This window comes from Ruditapes philippinarum, unplaced genomic scaffold, assembly GCF_026571515.1.
Source record: "Ruditapes philippinarum isolate M1 unplaced genomic scaffold, ASM2657151v2 ctg16903_1_1_1_1, whole genome shotgun sequence".
In the NCBI taxonomy this organism is placed as follows: Eukaryota; Metazoa; Mollusca; class Bivalvia; order Venerida; family Veneridae; genus Ruditapes; species Ruditapes philippinarum.
The window spans coordinates 14,320-33,217 of NW_026857042.1; the positions used below are offsets into that span (position 1 = coordinate 14,320).

General features: G+C 31.8%; 1 long non-coding RNA gene across 3 annotated transcripts; it reads right to left on the bottom strand.

Moving 5' to 3' along the window:
• Positions 1 to 4,283: 4,283 nt before the first annotated feature.
• Positions 4,284 to 17,926, bottom strand: LOC132748612 (uncharacterized). Of its 3 annotated transcripts, none has more exons than XR_009628290.1 (11): positions 17,807 to 17,926; positions 17,298 to 17,408; positions 15,727 to 15,822; positions 14,756 to 14,866; positions 13,187 to 13,282; positions 12,215 to 12,325; positions 10,647 to 10,742; positions 9,676 to 9,786; positions 8,107 to 8,202; positions 7,136 to 7,246; positions 4,284 to 4,343 (listed from the first exon to the last, which is right to left on the bottom strand). It is a non-coding gene; the product is annotated as an uncharacterized LOC132748612 (long non-coding RNA). The 3 variants fall into 3 exon arrangements; XR_009628289.1 differs by lacking the exon at positions 4,284 to 4,343 and adding an exon at positions 5,433 to 5,662; XR_009628291.1 differs by lacking the exons at positions 4,284 to 4,343; positions 15,727 to 15,822; positions 17,298 to 17,408; positions 17,807 to 17,926 and adding exons at positions 5,435 to 5,662; positions 15,091 to 15,674.
• Between the last annotated feature and the right edge of the window lie 972 nt (positions 17,927 to 18,898).

An 18,898-nucleotide genomic window follows, 5' to 3' on the forward strand; every position in this document is an offset into this window, starting at 1 on the left:
ATATTAGTTCCCACGCTTGTTCCCCCATTCGGGAAAATTTTTTCTTTTTAAAGTACCCTTTCTATAAACCCCCCTCTTTCCCAAATTTTTTAAATTTTAAAAAACACAATTAAAGGAAAAAAATAAAAAAGTGTTTTAAAAAAATCCTACTTAACTCTTCTTGTCTATCTTGCAGTAAATATGGCGTTTTCCCACCTTTTTCGGAACTTCTATGCTCTAAGGCACTTGCTGTTTTAAAAAAAAGGGCAAGGGAGTCTCCAGAAAACATTGATAGCAAATTTGATAAATTTCTAGCTATTATTGTTGATAAAATAAAGGCAATGAAAGTTGACTTTGACCTACAATTTGCCCGTTGGTATAAAAGAGTTGATGACTTAGGAGCTGAATCTATGTATAGCCTAACGCAATATCAAACGGTCAGTGACTGTGAGCTCACGATAATTGCTCCTAATTTATCGTTGCACCAAGAAAAACAACCGTTAGGCGATCAAGCAATGTGAAAATTACTGACGCAAGTCGATGCATAAACAGGAATACCGGTAAACCCCTGTTACGGCAAAATACTTTTGACATCCTCTAGCAAAACATCGAGATATTCCGTTGAAAGAAGAGATTAATGTCGAAACCGGAATATAAGTGTGTTGTATACAGAAGAAAAACCCTCACCAAGTAAAATCTTTCGCTCGAGATTGAGCGTACTTGCAGAAATGACCCTAGATCATCCTGGGATCATATTAAAACTGTTGGTCCGAAACGGAAACCTTAGACACCACTTAATGTGTATGATGATTTATGGAAAATCAGATGCTCGACCCCTTATTCGAAGAAAATCCTGCTCGTAATTTGCCATTGAATCGTAATGAAATTGAAATTGTTGTAAAAGGCGCCAAAAATGGTAAAAGCACGGCACTTGATAAAATTCCATGTGAAGTGTTAAAATTTCAAATCATTATAGATGTACTCTATTTACTTTATAGCTTGTGTTTTGATGCGGGTATTATACCAAGTATATGGCAAAAAGCAATGATTGCCCCTATACCAAAAGTTATTACTTAAGATATACGTATACCCCTGAATTACAGAAGAATAAGTTTACTCTTGGTGGTTAGCAGATTATATTCAGCTGCGCTAAATAATAGACTAAAGAAACATTAAGAAGATCAAGAGTTACTTGTTGATGAGCAGGTCGGATTTCGTTCAAAACGGTCGTGTTAGGGCCATGTATATAACTCATGTACTATTATTAAAAATAGTCTTTTGAGTAGACGTGATACTTTTGGAACACTCATTGATATAAAAAAGGCATTTGACTTTGTCAATAGGGATGTTCTTTTGTATACACGTTTGTCAAATACATGCAATATAAATGGAAATTTTTATAACTCAATTAAGGCTATTTTGACGGATACATCTTCTTGTGTTAAGTTAAACTGTATGTCAACGGACTGGTTCCCGACTCTGTCTGGCGTAAAGCAAGAAGACAGCGGATCGCCAGCAATCTTTGTTTACTTCACAAACGATCTAGCTGAAGGTTTAAAGACGCTTAACTAGGGTGGACAGTTTGATAATGATATACCTTGTTGTTTATTTTATGCTGAGAATGAACAAGACATGCATGACATGTTAAATTATGTTCATGAATGGTGTCGGATATGGCGACTTATTATTATACATGTAATTAATAAAGAAAAGTCAAAGGTTGTTTATATGTCAGAAATAAAGTGTAAAAATAGAAATAATTTTCAGTTTAGAATAGGCGATTGTTTTGTATTGTTTACGGATATTTATTAATATTTGGGTGTTAATTTACATGAGCACTTAGATTTTACTCAAACAGATGAAATGTTGTCTAAATCTGGTGGCCTAGCACTAGGTGCAATTATTTCTAAAGTATATAATTATAAAGATGTCGGCTTTGCACCATTATAGCAATAAATGGTGATATGGGTTGGATTTCCACTCAACATAGACGTTGGATTAACATTTTACGATTTTGGAATCGGCTTGTTATTATGCCGGACGATAGAATTCGTAATAAATCTTCTCTTATGATAACAATTGTTTCGGAAAAAAATATTGCTATGATGTAAAGACTACATTGAAACAAATTCAAATGTCACATTACTATGAAAATAGAGAAAAACAGAATCCCCAAAGAAAGTCCAACAAAACAAAATTGAAAATGTTGCATGCTCGGTTTGATTGAGCCTGTTTATGAACGGTACTGGAAAGTGCAAGTTACCGTCCACATCCTCTAGCACCGGCTTAAGCAGAATTCAACATTTAACACGAAAATTGTGAAATTTCGAATTTAGAAACATTCAAAGATGTGTTCATACGGCGGTCATCATTGAACCTTCAATGTGACACAGAAATACCATTCCATGGAAAGCGGCGTATGGCCCCCAAGTAAAAGAATGTTTTTGCCCTAAATGAGAAAACAATGAGCGGAACTAAATAAAATGGAATTTTGAAAGGGAATCTGAAGTTATGAAGCCTGCATATCACAGATAAGACGGAAAGTTACCTGTAAACCTGAAAGATGTTGTAGATGCATTGTTTTTTAAATATAAAATAAAACGGATTGGTGATATAATGTCATGAATGTTTCTAAACTTAGAACATATTTTGAATTTAAACAACATTATAATGCTGAAAATAATTTGCTTACGCCATTTATTAAGATTGAACGGTCTTATTTAGCTCAATACCGATGTGGTATTCTTCCATTAAAGATAGAAACGGGAAGAAATGTCGTTTTAAATGTAAACAAAATATTTTGTCACTTTTGTCCAGTTAATGTTGTGGAAGATGAGACTCATTTTCATTTAAACTTTTGAACTGCATTTACGAGAGAATCTGTAATCAAGATGTAAAGATAGAAATCCTTATTTTGAACATATGTATGAAGTAAGTGAGTTAGTATATGCTGTCAATTATTATTATTTGCATGTTGCTAAATTTTTACTTGAAGCTATGGATAGAAGGGTGTATCTGTACATAAATTAATTTAAACAAGACAGTCTAAAGGACAGCTAAATCCTTTTCTGCAGTGAACATGAATGTGTACTTCTTGACCTTTTACCAGCCATTTGATATTATGCCATGCATATCATAAGCGCATAGTCTCATGATGGTGTTTATTTGTGCCATGTTATTTAAAATCTTCCATAAAGTAAAACAAGAAGTATCTTTAAAAAGATACTCGGGCGAAGTCAAACTTGTTAACTTGCATGGGATAAACTACTACTCACCATGCTAACCGCAAACAGAACATTTATTTCGTCTTCAATTATAGTTTTATTTTAGTTTATTTTTACACGCAATGTTTTCCCAATTAATTGTCATCTTAGAATTAAACAATATTAATTAATATTTTTTTATTTGATTTTAATCAAAACGAAATTTGATTTGAATAGGAATTTATAATAAAACAAAGATTAAGTAGATACTGTATACTAATTCCACGGATAATTTTGCAACTGTAAGTTAGTCTTCTGTCCAGTTCGAGAAAAGAATATAATGACTACAACAGCTCAGAAGAGAAAACCAATCGGCCACAAAAGTATCAAAAAGGCGATCTGTCATATTTATTTTTTTATTCGTGTATTTATTGAAAAGCTGTTAGAAACATCTTGAAAATATCATTATTGTGTTTTTATATCTATTCTGACATCTTTTTCAAACACTTTTCGCAATCGAACAGACCTCTACCTATAAGGTCAGACACTCACATTGATATTTCCATAGACTTACATTATAAGAAATGGTCCCTAATCCTACCTTAAAATTGAGTTTTCATGCTAAAGAGGTAATTTTTCTAGCAGAATGAAATGCCTGACACATAAAAATGTTCCTGTTATATAGGGGTAGCCAACCAAATTTTTTGCAAAATGACTTCAAAGAGGATTACCCCCCATTTCATTGAAATTTTCTGCTGATCACAGGACTGACATACACTTTTTATAAATGCAAATATCCAAGTCAAAATTATCACAGAGACTCATGAAATATTTCATTTTCTTCAGAAAACAATGTAGTGTTACTTTTTAAATTAGTTTTTATACTTAAAAATACCCCACTTTCATCCAATCACCTCATGTATAAATTGACTCATACGGTTTTCTCAACACTTTTTTTCAGCCAATCGCTGGCCGTGTTACAATGCGTTACCCTGACCTAAAGGGAATATTAAATGTTTAGTATTCTAATATCTAATAATAAATGAAGTTGCATATACAATTACCAATTATATGGATGCATTTTCACCACTCTTAAGATTTTTTAAAATTTTGAAGTTCCCTTTTTTCTAACAAGCGCCGTTATGTCGCATTCCGGATATTCTGAAAATGAATGTTAGCATGTGATTTTCATACATAATTCATTATTCTGAAGTCAATTTTGTAACAACTTCCATAAAATCACTCAGATAGCAAAACTACACTGTTTCATTACAGAAGTGCTTCAAAATACTAATTTTCTAACAAAAGGATGTAGCAGGGAGCAATTTTATCACCCCACCCATAACAAAATAAGTGATTTTTCACCCAAATTTCAACATTTTATTACCAATAGACTTCCTGAATGAAGATTTACCTTAGCAAACATACTAAATAACTACTGTATAGTGACCTGATTATGGATTACACATTATTTGTACACACATAGCAACATTTTGGGTGTAACTAGGTATTTTAAAACTGCCCCTGCTGTATTTTTCTACTCCAAATATTTGCTTATATAGTCTTAAATACAAGCCAAAATGTCTATAAAATGCCAAAAATCTTTATATATATTTTGTCTCTCTCTCACATGGATATTAAAGAATGCAATATATGGAAAAACCAAGTTCCACTGGACTTAACAGCACAGTAATAGCCTAAAATCTGACTTCTACACCCATTTTTTTGGCCATTTTTGCATTCATTTGGAGCCAAATATGACAATTGAAACCTTCTTTCAGGTGTTTTACCATGTAAATCACCTCTTCAGACCAAAATGTACTTGGAATGACTAGTATTGTATATTTTCTTCTTATTAAGGTAGCCAGAAACTAGAATTTATGCACTTATCTAAGTTTCTCAATAAATAAAGGGAGGTAATTCACTGAAGTTGTGCATTATAATCACACCCTTTGTGTACATTAATCTACCTGAATAAGTGCTTTTTCTGTTTATAGACACATCAGAGACACTAAAGCTGTGTTATAATTGTGCCTAATTGATTGTTTCCCCCCCCATTTCATTGAAATTTTCTGCTGATCACAGGACTGACATACACTTTTTATAAATGCAAATATCCAAGTCAAAATTATCACAGAGACTCATGAAATATTTCATTTTCTTCAGAAAACAATGTAGTGTTACTTTTTAAATTAGTTTTTATACTTAAAAATACCCCACATTCATCCAATCACCTCATGTATAAATTGACTCATACGGTTTTCCCTGCACTTTTTTTCAGCCAATCGCTGGCCGTGTTACAATGCGTTACCCTGACCTAAAGGGAATATTAAATGTTTAGTATTCTAATATCTAATAATAAATGAAGTTGCATATACAATTACCAATTATATGGATGCATTTTCACCACTCTTAAGTCATTTAAAACTTTGAAGTTCCCTTTTTTCTAACAGGCGCCACTATGTCGCATTCCGGATATTCTGAAAAAGAATGTTAGCATGTGATTTTCATAAATAATTCATTATTCTGAAGTCAATTTTGTAACACCTTCCATAAAATCACTCAGATAGCAAAACTACACTGTTTTCATTACAGAAGTGCTTCAAAATACTAATTTTCTAACAAAAGGATGTAGCAGGGAGCAATTTTATCACCCCACCCATAACAAAAGAAGTGATTTTTCACCCAAATTTCAACATTTTATTACCAATAGACTTCCTGAATGAAGATTTAGCTTAGCAAACATACTTAATAACTACTGTATAGTGACCTGACTATGGATTACACATTATTTGTACACACATAGCAACATTTTGGGTGTAACTAGGTATTTTAAAACTGACCCTGCTGTATTTTTTTACTCCAAATATTTGCTTATTTAGTCTTAAATACAAGCCAAAATGTCAATAAAATGCCAAAATTCTTTATATATATTTTGTCTCTCTCTCACATGGATATTAAAAAATGCAATATATGGAAAAACCAAGTTCCACTGGACTTAACAGCACAGTAATAGCCTAAAATCTGACTTTTACACCCATTTTTTTGGCCATTTTTGCATTCATTTGGAGCCAAATATGACAATTGAACCTTCTTTCAGGTGTTTTACCATGTAAATCACCTCTTCAGACCAAAATGTACTTGGAATGGATAGTATTGTGTATTTTCTTCTCAATTAGGTAGCCAGAAACTAGAATTTATGCACTTATCTAAGTTTCTCAATAAATAAAGGGAGGTAATTCACTGAAGTTGTGCATAATCACACCCTTTGTGTACATTTATCTACCAGAATTAGTGCTTTTTCTGTTTATAGACACATCAGAGACACTAAAGCTGTGTTATAATTGTGCCTTATATGATTGTGAAAAAGTAGATCAACATTTACTTAGCAATAAAACTTTTTCTACAAAATAATTCTACCCTTGGCCATTATGATGCTCATTCAATTATGCATTAAATAGTCATAAAGTCTAAAAACTATGGCATTATACATTGTGAGTGTGTAAATATGTATTACCAAATAGAAAACAATAAATTCTAATCACTATTTTGCATCTTAACCACATAATAAGAGGCTATTCAGAGGCTACCTAACTTTAATTATGCTACATTTTTCAATGGATTTCAATTTCTAAGTATGTATTGATATTCATGCCCTGAAACCAAGTAAATTTTAAGACAGAATCCTTAAAATGCTATTTATTTGAAGCTTTTATGCTATCTATGCCTGTAAATGAAACACAAAACATTCTTATATGGGAAACAGACATAGAAGCAATTTATTTGTGACATTCTATGTTATTATATGAGCAAAATGGAAAAATATTAGTGCCGAGCGAAGAAATGTCCGCCCCTAAAATAAGTCGAAAAGTTAACCGAAACAGCACCCTAGACTATTTCTAGTATTAATCTATTAGTTTTGAACCTGACAATATGCATTTGTATTGATATACCTGCAACACCCATCAAAAGTGGCCAATGTGCTTACATCAGGTCCTGTCAAGTTATACATAAGTCTTCAAACCTGGCATGTGTATATCCAATGTACAGCATTTCTTTGAAATCTGAAAAATATTTTTAATGACCAAGGTCAACATTATTCATCATCAACATATCACCAATTAATTATCACTCAAATTCACTGTTTAAAGAAAACACAAACCATTATTAACTTTTAAGTAACAATAATACTCTTCTTCATATGTAAACAATGCTTGTAGATTGACCCCCTTGACACATTATCTGCTGTAAACACCAACAGTTGCATTGAAATAATGAAATTTTATACCTAGACAGGCTGTATACATCCATTCTTCCAAAATATCAGCTTTTCGTGGCGTATCAATGAAGACAAAGTACAACAAATGAATTATGGCAGTTCCAATTTCCCTCTCTTTAGGTCAGACACTCACATTGATATTTCCATAGACTTACATTATAAGAAATGGTCCCTGATCCTACCTTAAAATTGAGTTTTCATGCTAGAGAGGTAATTTTTCTAGCAGAATGAAATGCCTGACACATAAAAATGTTCCTGTTATATAGGGGTAGCCGACCAAATTTTTTGCAAAATGACTTCAAAGAGGATTACCCCCCATTTCATTGAAATTTTCTGCTGATCACAGGACTGACATACACTTTTTATAAATGCAAATATCCAAGTCAAAATTATCACAGAGACTCATGAAATATTTCATTTTCTTCAGAAAACAATGTAGTGTTACTTTTTAAATTAGTTTTTATACTTAAAAATACCCCACATTCATCCAATCACCTCATGTATAAATTGACTCATACGGTTTTCCCTGCACTTTTTTTCAGCCAATCGCTGGCCGTGTTACAATGCGTTACCCTGACCTAAAGGGAATATTAAATGTTTAGTATTCTAATATCTAATAATAAATGAAGTTGCATATACAATTACCAATTATATGGATGCATTTTCACCACTCTTAAGTCATTTAAAACTTTGAAGTTCCCTTTTTTCTAACAGGCGCCACTATGTCGCATTCCGGATATTCTGAAAAAGAATGTTAGCATGTGATTTTCATAAATAATTCATTATTCTGAAGTCAATTTTGTAACAACTTCCATAAAATCACTCAGATAGCAAAACTACACTGTTTTCATTACAGAAGTGCTTCAAAATACTAATTTTCTAACAAAAGGATGTAGCAGGGAGCAATTTTATCACCCCACCCATAACAAAATAAGTGATTTTTCACCCAAATTTCAACATTTTATTACCAATAGACTTCCTGAATGAAGATTTAGCTTAGCAAACATACTTAATAACTACTGTATAGTGACCTGACTATGGATTACACATTATTTGTACACACATAGCAACATTTTGGGTGTAACTAGGTATTTTAAAACTGCCCCTGCTGTATTTTTTTACTCCAAATATTTGCTTATATAGTCTTAAATACAAGCCAAAATGTCAATAAAATGCCAAAATTCTTTATATATATTTTGTCTCTCTCTCACATGGATATTAAAAAATGCAATATATGGAAAAACCAAGTTCCACTGGACTTAACAGCACAGTAATAGCCTAAAATCTGACTTTTACACCCATTTTTTTGGCCATTTTTGCATTCATTTGGAGCCAAATATGACAATTGAACCTTCTTTCAGGTGTTTTACCATGTAAATCACCTCTTCAGACCAAAATGTACTTGGAATGGATAGTATTGTGTATTTTCTTCTCAATTAGGTAGCCAGAAACTAGAATTTATGCACTTATCTAAGTTTCTCAATAAATAAAGGGAGGTAATTCACTGAAGTTGTGCATAATCACACCCTTTGTGTACATTTATCTACCAGAATTAGTGCTTTTTCTGTTTATAGACACATCAGAGACACTAAAGCTGTGTTATAATTGTGCCTAATATGATTGTGAAAAAGTAGATCAACTTTTACTTATCAATAAAACTTTTTCTACAAAATAATTCTACCCTTGGCCATTATGATGCTCATTCAATTATGCATTAAATAGTCATAAAGTCTAAAAACTATGGCATTATACATTGTGAGTGTGTAAATATGTATTACCAAATAGAAAACAATAAATTCTAATCACTATTTTGCATCTTAACCACATAATAAGAGGCTATTCAGAGGCTACCTAACTTTAATTATGCTACATTTTTCAATGGATTTCAATTTCTAAGTATGTATTGATATTCATGCCCTGAAACCAAGTAAATTTTAAGACAGAATCCTTAAAATGCTATTTATTTGAAGCTTTTATGCTATCTATGCCTGTAAATGAAACACAAAACATTCTTATATGGGAAACAGACATAGAAGCAATTTATTTGTGACATTCTATGTTATTATATGAGCAAAATGGAAAAATATTAGTGCCGAGCGAAGAAATGTCCGCCCCTAAAATAAGTCGAAAAGTTAACCGAAACAGCACCCTAGACTATTTCTAGTATTAATCTATTAGTTTTGAACCTGACAATATGCATTTGTATTGATATACCTGCAACACCCATCAAAAGTGGCCAATGTGCTTACATCAGGTCCTGTCAAGTTATACATAAGTCTTCAAACCTGGCATGTGTATATCCAATGTACAGCATTTCTTTGAAATCTGAAAAATATTTTTAATGACCAAGGTCAACATTATTCATCATCAACATATCACCAATTAATTATCACTCAAATTCACTGTTTAAAGAAAACACAAACCATTATTAACTTTTAAGTAACAATAATACTCTTCTTCATATGTAAACAATGCTTGTAGATTGACCCCCTTGACACATTATCTGCTGTAAACACCAACAGTTGCATTGAAATAATGAAATTTTATACCTAGACAGGCTGTATACATCCATTCTTCCAAAATATCAGCTTTTCGTGGCGTATCAATGAAGACAAAGTACAACAAATGAATTATGACAGTTCCAATTTCCCTCTCTTTAGGTCAGACACTCACATTGATATTTCCATAGACTTACATTATAAGAAATGGTCCCTGATCCTACCTTAAAATTGAGTTTTCATGCTAGAGAGGTAATTTTTCTAGCAGAATGAAATGCCTGACACATAAAAATGTTCCTGTTATATAGGGGTAGCCGACCAAATTTTTTGCAAAATGACTTCAAAGAGGATTACCCCCCATTTCATTGAAATTTTCTGCTGATCACAGGACTGACATACACTTTTTATAAATGCAAATATCCAAGTCAAAATTATCACAGAGACTCATGAAATATTTCATTTTCTTCAGAAAACAATGTAGTGTTACTTTTTAAATTAGTTTTTATACTTAAAAATACCCCACATTCATCCAATCACCTCATGTATAAATTGACTCATACGGTTTTCCCTGCACTTTTTTTCAGCCAATCGCTGGCCGTGTTACAATGCGTTACCCTGACCTAAAGGGAATATTAAATGTTTAGTATTCTAATATCTAATAATAAATGAAGTTGCATATACAATTACCAATTATATGGATGCATTTTCACCACTCTTAAGTCATTTAAAACTTTGAAGTTCCCTTTTTTCTAACAAGCGCCACTATGTCGCATTCCGGATATTCTGAAAATGAATGTTAGCATGTGATTTTCATAATAATTCATTATTCTGAAGTCAATTTTGTAACAACTTCCATAAAATCACTCAGATAGCAAAACTACACTGTTTTCATTACAGAAGTGCTTCAAAATACTAATTTTCTAACAAAAGGATGTAGCAGGGAGCAATTTTATCACCCCACCCATAACAAAATAAGTGATTTTTCACCCAAATTTCAACATTTTATTACCAATAGACTTCCTGAATGAAGATTTAGCTTAGCAAACATACTTAATAACTACTGTATAGTGACCTGACTATGGATTACACATTATTTGTACACACATAGCAACATTTTGGGTGTAACTAGGTATTTTAAAACTGCCCCTGCTGTATTTTTTTACTCCAAATATTTGCTTATATAGTCTTAAATACAAGCCAAAATGTCAATAAAATGCCAAAATTCTTTATATATATTTTGTCTCTCTCTCACATGGATATTAAAAAATGCAATATATGGAAAAACCAAGTTCCACTGGACTTAACAGCACAGTAATAGCCTAAAATCTGACTTCTACACCCATTTTTTGGCCATTTTTGCATTCATTTGGAGCCAAATATGACAATTGAAACCTTCTTTCAGGTGTTTTACCATGTAAATCACCTCTTCAGACCAAAATGTACTTGGAATGGATAGTATTGTTTATTTTCTTCTCATTTAGGTAGCCAGAAACTAGAATTTATGCACTTATCTAAGTTTCTCAATAAATAAAGGGAGGTAATTCACTGAAGTTGTGCATAATCACACCCTTTGTGTACATTTATCTACCAGAATAAGTGCTTTTTCTGTTTATAGACACATCAGAGACACTAAAGCTGTGTTATAATTGTGCCTAATATGATTGTGAAAAAGTAGATCAACTTTTACTTAGCAATAAAACTTTTTCTACAAAATAATTCTACCCTTGGCCATTATGATGCTCATTCAATTATGCATTAAATAGTCATAAAGTCTAAAAACTATAGCATTATACATTGTGAGTGTGTAAATATGTATTACCAAATAGAAAACAATAAATTCTAATCACTATTTTGCATCTTAACCACATAATAAGAGGCTATTCAGAGGCTACCTAACTTTAATTATGCTACATTTTTCAATGGATTTCAATTTCTAAGTATGTATTGATATTCATGCCCTGAAACCAAGTAAATTTTAAGACAGAATCCTTAAAATGCTATTTATTTGAAGCTTTTATGCTATCTATGCCTGTAAATGAAACACAAAACATTCTTATATGGGAAACAGACATAGAAGCAATTTATTTGTGACATTCTATGTTATTATATGAGCAAAATGGAAAAATATTAGTGCCGAGCGAAGAAATGTCCGCCCCTAAAATAAGTCGAAAAGTTAACCGAAACAGCACCATAGACTATTTCTAGTATTAATCTATTAGTTTTGAACCTGACAATATGCATTTGTATTGATATACCTGCAACACCCATCAAAAGTGGCCAATGTGCTTACATCAGGTCCTGTCAAGTTATACATAAGTCTTCAAACCTGGCATGTGTATATCCAATGTACAGCATTTCTTTGAAATCTGAAAAATATTTTTAATGACCAAGGTCAACATTATTCATCATCAACATATCACCAATTAATTATCACTCAAATTCACTTTTTAAAGAAAACACAAACCATTATTAACTTTTAAGTAACAATAATACTCTTCTTCATATGTAAACAATGCTTGTAGATTGACCCCCTTGACACATTATCTGCTGTAAACACCAACAGTTGCATTGAAATAATGAATTTTTATACCTAAGACAGGCTGTATACATCCATTCTTCCAAAATATCAGCTTTTCGTGGCGTATCAATGAAGACAAAGTACAACAAATGAATTATGACAGTTCCAATTTCCCTCTCTTTAGGTCAGACACTCACATTGATATTTCCATAGACTTACATTATAAGAAATGGTCCCTGATCCTACCTTAAAATTGAGTTTTCATGCTAAAGAGGTAATTTTTCTAGCAGAATGAAATGCCTGACACATAAAAATGTTCCTGTTATATAGGGGTAGCCGACCAAATTTTTTGCAAAATGACTTCAAAGAGGATTACCCCCCATTTCATTGAAATTTTCTGCTGATCACAGGACTGACATACACTTTTTATAAATGCAAATATCCAAGTCAAAATTATCACAGAGACTCATGAAATATTTCATTTTCTTCAGAAAACAATGTAGTGTTACTTTTTAAATTAGTTTTTATACTTAAAAATACCCCACTTTCATCCAATCACCTCATGTATAAATTGACTCATACGGTTTTCCCTGCACTTTTTTTCAGCCAATCGCTAGCCGTGTTACAATACGTTACCCTGACCTAAAGGGAATATTAAATGTTTAGTATTCTAATATCTAATAATAAATGAAGTTGCATATACAATTACCAATTATATGGATGCATTTTCACCACTCTTAAGTCATTTAAAACTTTGAAGTTCCCTTTTTTCTACCAAGTGCCACTATGTCGCATTCCGGATATTCTGAAAATGAATGTTAGCATGTGATTTTCATAAATAATTCATTATTCTGAAGTCAATTTTGTAACAACTTCCATAAAATCACTCAGATAGCAAAAATACACTGTTTTCATTACAGAAGTGCTTCAAAATACTAATTTTCTAACAAAAGGATGTAGCAGGGAGCAATTTTATCACCCCACCCATAACAAAATAAGTGATTTTTCACCCAAATTTCAACATTTTATTACCAATAGACTTCCTGAATGAAGATTTAGCTTAGCAAACATACTTAATAACTACTGTATAGTGACCTGACTATGGATTACACATTATTTGTACACACATAGCAACATTTTGGGTGTAACTAGGTATTTTAAAACTGCCCCTGCTGTATTTTTTTACTCCAAATATTTGCTTATATAGTCTTAAATACAAGCCAAAATGTCAATAAAATGCCAAAATTCTTTATATATATTTTGTCTCTCTCTCACATGGATATTAAAAAATGCAATATATGGAAAAACCAAGTTCCACTGGACTTAACAGCACAGTAATAGCCTAAAATCTGACTTCTACACCCATTTTTTGGCCATTTTTGCATTCATTTGGAGCCAAATATGACAATTGAAACCTTCTTTCAGGTGTTTTACCATGTAAATCACCTCTTCAGACCAAAATGTACTTGGAATGGATAGTATTGTGTATTTTCTTCTCAATTAGGTAGCCAGAAACTAGAATTTATGCACTTATCTAAGTTTCTCAATAAATAAAGGGAGGTAATTCACTGAAGTTGTGCATAATCACACCCTTTGTGTACATTTATCTACCAGAATAAGTGCTTTTACTGTTTATAGACACATCAGAGACACTAAAGCTGTGTTATAATTGTGCCTTATATGATTGTGAAAAAGTAGATCAACATTTACTTATCAATAAAACTTTTTCTACAAAATAATTCTACCCTTGGCCATTATGATGCTCATTCAATTATGCATTAAATAGTCATAAAGTCTAAAAACTATAGCATTATACATTGTGAGTGTGTAAATATGTATTACCAAATAGAAAACAATAAATTCTAATCACTATTTTGCATCTTAACCACATAATAAGAGGCTATTCAGAGGCTACCTAACTTTAATTATGCTACATTTTTCAATGGATTTCAATTTCTAAGTATGTATTGATATTCATGCCCTGAAACCAAGTAAATTTTAAGACAGAATCCTTAAAATGCTATTTATTTGAAGCTTTTATGCTATCTATGCCTGTAAATGAAACACAAAACATTCTTATATGGGAAACAGACATAGAAGCAATTTATTTGTGACATTCTATGTTATTATATGAGCAAAATGGAAAAATATTAGTGCCGAGCGAAGAAATGTCCGCCCCTAAAATAAGTCGAAAAGTTAACCGAAACAGCACCCTAGACTATTTCTAGTATTAATCTATTAGTTTTGAACCTGACAATATGCATTTGTATTGATATACCTGCAACACCCATCAAAAGTGGCCAATGTGCTTACATCAGGTCCTGTCAAGTTATACATAAGTCTTCAAACCTGGCATGTGTATATCCAATGTACAGCATTTCTTTGAAATCTGAAAAATATTTTTAATGACCAAGGTCAACATTATTCATCATCAACATATCACCAATTAATTATCACTCAAATTCACTGTTTAAAGAAAACACAAACCATTATTAACTTTTAAGTAACAATAATACTCTTCTTCATATGTAAACAATGCTTGTAGATTGACCCCCTTGACACATTATCTGCTGTAAACACCAACAGTTGCATTGAAATAATGAAATTTTATACCTAGACAGGCTGTATACATCCATTCTTCCAAAATATCAGCTTTTCGTGGCGTATCAATGAAGACAAAGTACAACAAATGAATTATGACAGTTCCAATTTCCCTCTCTTTAGGTCAGACACTCACATTGATATCTCCATAGACTTACATTATAAGAAATGGTCCCTAATCCTACCTTAAAATTGAGTTTTCATGCTAAAGAGGTAATTTTTCTAGCAGAATGAAATGCCTGACACATAAAAATGTTCCTGTTATATAGGGGTAGCCGACCAAATTTTTTGCAAAATGACTTCAAAGAGGATTACCCCCCATTTCATTGAAATTTTCTGCTGATCACAGGACTGACATACACTTTTTATAAATGCAAATATCCAAGTCAAAATTATCACAGAGACTCATGAAATATTTCATTTTCTTCAGAAAACAATGTAGTGTTACTTTTTAAATTAGTTTTTATACTTAAAAATACCCCACTTTCATCCAATCACCTCATGTATAAATTGACTCATACGGTTTTCCCTGCACTTTTTTTCAGCCAATCGCTGGCCGTGTTACAATGCGTTACCCTGACCTAAAGGGAATATTAAATGTTTAGTATTCTAATATCTAATAATAAATGAAGTTGCATATACAATTACCAATTATATGGATGCATTTTCACCACTCTTAAGTCATTTAAAACTTTGAAGTTCCCTTTTTTCTAACAAGTGCCACTATGTCGCATTCCGGATATTCTGAAAATGAATGTTAGCATGTGATTTTCATACATAATTCATTATTCTGAAGTCAATTTTGTAACAACTTCCATAAAATCACTCAGATAGCAAGCCTACACTGTTTTCATTACAGAAGTGCTTCAAAATACTAATTTTCTAACAAAAGGATGTAGCAGGGAGCAATTTTATCACCCCACCCATAACAAAATAAGTGATTTTTTACCCAAATTTCAACATTTTATTACCAATAGACTTCCTGAATGAAGATTTAGCTTAGCAAACATACTTAATAACTACTGTATAGTGACCTGATTATGGATTACACATTATTTGTACACACATAGCAACATTTTGGGTGTAACTAGGTATTTTAAAACTGACCCTGCTGTATTTTTTTTACTCCAAATATTTGCTTATATAGTCTTAAATACAAGCCAAAATGTCAATAAAATGCCAAAATTCTTTATATATATTTTGTCTCTCTCTCACATGGATATTAAAAAATGCAATATATGGAAAAACCAAGTTCCACTGGACTTAACAGCACAGTAATAGCCTAAAATCTGACTTCTACATCCATTCTTTTGGTCATTTTTGCATTCATTTGGAGCCAAATATGACAATTGAAACCTTCTTTCAGGTGTTTTACCATGTAAATCACCTCTTCAGACCAAAATGTACTTGGAATGGATAGTATTGTGTATTTTCTTCTCATTTAGGTAGCCAGAAACTAGAATTTATGCACTTATCTAAGTTTCTCAATAAATAAAGGGAGGTAATTCACTGAAGTTGTGCATAATCACACCCTTTGTGTACATTTATCTACCAGAATAAGTGCTTTTACTGTTTATAGACACATCAGAGACACTAAAGCTGTGTTATAATTGTGCCTTATATGATTGTGAAAAAGTAGATCAACATTTACTTAGCAATAAAACTTTTTCTACAAAATAATTCTACCCTTGGCCATTATGATGCTCATTCAATTATGCATTAAATAGTCATAAAGTCTAAAAACTATGGCATTATACATTGTGAGTGTGTAAATATGTATTACCAAATAGAAAACAATAAATTCTAATCACTATTTTGCATCTTAACCACATAATAAGAGGCTATTCAGAGGCTACCTAACTTTAATTATGCTACATTTTTCAATGGATTTCAATTTCTAAGTATGTATTGATATTCATGCCCTGAAACCAAGTAAATTTTAAGACAGAATCCTTAAAATGCTATTTATTTGAAGCTTTTATGCTATCTATGCCTGTAAATGAAACACAAAACATTCTTATATGGGAAACAGACATAGAAGCAATTTATTTGTGACATTCTATGTTATTATATGAGCAAAATGGAAAAATATTAGTGCCGAGCGAAGAAATGTCCGCCCCTAAAATAAGTCGAAAAGTTAACCGAAACAGCACCCTAGACTATTTCTAGTATTAATCTATTAGTTTTGAACCTGACAATATGCATTTGTATTGATATACCTGCAACACCCATCAAAAGTGGCCAATGTGCTTACATCAGGTCCTGTCAAGTTATACATAAGTCTTCAAACCTGGCATGTGTATATCCAATGTACAGCATTTCTTTGAAATCTGAAAAATATTTTTAATGACCAAGGTCAACATTATTCATCATCAACATATCACCAATTAATTATCACTCAAATTCACTGTTTAAAGAAAACACAAACCATTATTAACTTTTAAGTAACAATAATACTCTTCTTCATATGTAAACAATGCTTGTAGATTGACCCCCTTGACACATTATCTGCTGTAAACACCAACAGTTGCATTGAAATAATGAAATTTTATACCTAGACAGGCTGTATACATCCATTCTTCCAAAATATCAGCTTTTCGTGGCGTATCAATGAAGACAAAGTACAACAAATGAATTATGACAGTTCCAATTTCCCTCTCTTTAAAGGGAATATTAAATGTTTAGTATTCTAATATCTAATAATAAATGAAGTTGCATATACAATTACCAATTATATGGATGCATTTTCACCACTCTTAAGTCATTTAAAACTTTGAAGTTCCCTTTTTTCTAACAGGCGCCACTATGTCGCATTCCGGATATTCTGAAAAAGAATGTTAGCATGTGATTTTCATAAATAATTCATTATTCTGAAGTCAATTTTGTAACAACTTCCATAAAATCACCCAGATAGCAAAACTACACTGTTTTCATTACAGAAGTGCTTCAAAATACTAATTTTCTAACAAAAAGATGTAGCAGGGAGCAATTTTATCACCCCACCCATAACAAAATAAGTGATTTTTCACCCAAATTTCAACATTTTATTACCAATAGACTTCCTGAATGAAGATTTAGCTTAGCAAACATACTTAATAACTACTGTATAGTGACCTGACTATGGATTACACATTATTTGTACACACATAGCAACATTTTGGGTGTAACTAGGTATTTTAAAACTGCCCCTGCTGTATTTGTTTACTCCAAATATTTGCTTATATAGTCTTAAATACAAGCCAAAATGTCAATAAAATGCCAAAATTCTTTATATATATCTTGTCTCTCTCTCACATGGATATTAAAAAATGCAATATATGGAAAAACCAAGTTCCACTGGACTTAACAGCACAGTAATAGCCTAAAATCTGACCTCTACACCCATTTTTTGGCCATTTTTGCATTCATTTGGAGCCAAATATGACAATTGAAACCTTCTTTCAGGTGTTTTACCATGTAAATCACCTCTTCAGACCAAAATGTACTTGGAATGGATAGTATTGTGTATTTTCTTCTCAATTAGGTAGCCAGAAACTAGAATGTATGCACTTATCTAAGTTTCTCAATAAATAAAGGGAGGTAATTCACTGAAGTTGTGCATAATCACTCCCTTTGTGTACATTTATCTACCAGAATTAGTGCTTTTTCTGTTTATAGACACATCAGAGACACTAAAGCTGTGTTATAATTGTGCCTAATATGATTGTGAAAAAGTAGATCAACTTTTACTTATCAATAAAACTTTTTCTACAAAATAATTCTACCCTTGGCCATTATGATGCTCATTCAATTATGCATTAAATAGTCATAAAGTCTAAAA